The 2,500-nt window shown below is 39.2% G+C and overlaps 1 long non-coding RNA gene across 1 annotated transcript in view; it reads left to right on the top strand.

Annotated features, from left to right (window-relative positions):
* LOC135218480 (uncharacterized) overlaps window positions 1-2,500 on the top strand; it is a 530,865-nt gene that overhangs the window by 292,200 nt on the left and 236,165 nt on the right. The window lies entirely within an intron of this gene.

Genomic DNA, 2,500 nt, shown 5'->3' with positions numbered 1-2,500 from the left:
CTCTCTCTCTCTTCTCTCTCTCTCTCTCTGTAAACATATATATATATATTATATATATATATATATATATATTATATATATATTATATATATATATATATATATATATATATATATATATATATATATATATATATATTATATTAAGAATCTGATAATGTATGTTGTTTTCATCATAGATCTCAGTGCAGCGACAGTTGATATCTTACTAAACACGTAATTAATATTCTGCCAGAAAAAATCCTATTTGCATAATTATTCGTGATTAGTCATTTTTTTTGTAGGACTGCCGTCGTCATACGAGAAATGCTTATTGCGTTCAGCTTATTAAGCGATCAGCTCTGTCTGTGCTGCTAATTAAATCGTGATAAGTTCTGCAGGAAAGGAGGTCGTTGGTAAACTGGTTTTAAAGTTTCCAGTGTGGAGCTGAGATATGATGGGAAGAACAAAGCATAAAACGTAAAAAAATGCTCAGAAGTGTGTTCGGTGCAATCGAGTTTTCTGTACAGCCGCCACAGTGTATAATCAAAGCCACCGGAAATAGATCTACCTTTTGGTGGTCTTGGTAGTATACTGTATGAGCCGCGGCCCATGACACTTTAATCACGGCCCGGTGGTGGCTTGTCATACATCGTTGCCAGAAGCTCGATTATGGCTAACTTTTAAGCCTTGAATAGAATAAAAATGACTGAGGCTAGAGGACTGCAATTTGGTATGTCTGATGATTGGAAGGTGGATGGTCAACATACCAATTTGCAACCCTCTAGCCTCAGTAGTTTTTAAGATCTGAAGGCGGACAGAAAAAAATGTGGACGGACAGACGAAGCCGGCACAATAGTTTTATTTTGCAGAAAACTAACTAGGAATGTCGTGCGGAAAGAATAGGTGGAAATATTCTTTGTATTGGTCGCCGCCTTGATGATTAGCTACTTTGACTGAGGTGATGGAAAATGGAAAGAGAAGAGTAGTGGACGAATGGGCGAAAGGGGACACTGACAATGAAATAATATTTCGAAGAATCGAAAATATGGAGCGTCATAAATCGTGAGTGATGTCAGGAATGCTGAGAGTCCAGAGTATAAGGTTAAGTGAATAATTTGCGAAGAGGGATTTGACTTAAGCCAATCAGGTATCGCCATGAGTCGTATAATAGGAGAGAATGAATGACAACGTATAGCAGAAATGAAGTGGATTTCGGTAGGAATTACGGGTTCTATTGATCAGACGGACTTTTCTGAAGTCTTAACAGCAATTAGATGTCCCAAGTTAGTCCACCTGAAGGTATAACGTTGTATACAAAGAGAGAAGGGCCAATTGAATTGGAATATAAGATTTAGATTTTAGGCCGAAGGCAACGCGCTGGGACCTATGAGGTCATTCAGGACTGAAAGGGAAATTGAGAGTAGAGGAGATTTGAAAGGTGTAACAGGAAGAAAACCTCTAGGCAGCTGCACTGTGAAACGGAGAGGGTGGAAAGTAAGATGGAAGAAAGAGAATATGAATGGAAATACAGTAAAAAGATTAGAGGGGTTGTAGCTAGTGGCCGAAGGGACGCTGCAAAGAACCTTAATGATGCGTACAGTGCACCGCACTTCCTCCCAACAGGGTGAAAATGCTCAAGAAAAGGAACAGACCAGAATGAAGTGGGAATAACGTTTAGTCCCAAATGAATCGAATGATGATGACCTTGAAAGCCGAAAGGGCGTAAAACAATCAAAGTTAAAATCTAAATTCTTTCGCAGAGATGGTACATATCAAATAACCTCAGTAAAAACAAAGTAACGATAAAAATTACTTTAGAAAAGGAAATGAGTGGATAAAGGTAAATATAATGTGGTAGGAATGTTGAAGACGAGAGAGAGAGAGAGAGAGAGAGAGAGAGAGAGAGAGAGAGAGAGAGAGAGAGAGAGAGGATATAAAGTACTTGGAAAAAGGAAATGAGTGGATTAAAGTAAATATATTGTGGGAGATGTTGAAGACGAGAGAGAGAGAGAGAGAGAGAGAATGATGCAAAAGCTTAAATGAAAGATGGAGAGTCTGTCAGGTGTTGATAAAAGGGATTGAAAAGGCAACAGAGCGTAGAAGAGGGAGAGAGACAATGCAGAATGAGATAAAGCATATTGGGGAGGGTGGAATGACAAAGATAAAAACAAGGAGATTGTAGAATTTACATCAGTTTCTATAGAAACAGATTTGAGCGCTAAGGAAGTTGATAATGTAAGGAACCTGTTATGCAAGAATACATAGGAAAGACATAAAAAGAAGAAAGAGACGTTTGGATAACAATGGATAATAGAAAGAGAAAAGCGTCTCAGTGGCTTGATCGGTTTGGTCTTGGCCTGCCACTTCGGTGGCCGCGAGTTCGATCCTCGGGTATTCCACTGAGGGGTGAGAGATGTGTATTTCAGGTGACAGAAGTTCACTCTCGACGTGGTTCGGAAGTCACGTAAAGCCGTTGGTCCCTTTGCTGAATAACCACTGGTTCCATGCAACGTAAAAAC

The sequence above is a fragment of the Macrobrachium nipponense genome, chromosome 9 (genome assembly GCF_015104395.2).
Source record: "Macrobrachium nipponense isolate FS-2020 chromosome 9, ASM1510439v2, whole genome shotgun sequence".
Classification (NCBI taxonomy): Eukaryota; Metazoa; Arthropoda; class Malacostraca; order Decapoda; family Palaemonidae; genus Macrobrachium; species Macrobrachium nipponense.
Note: the sequence above shows the minus strand (reverse complement) of the source record. Positions and strands in the feature narration are given on the sequence as shown.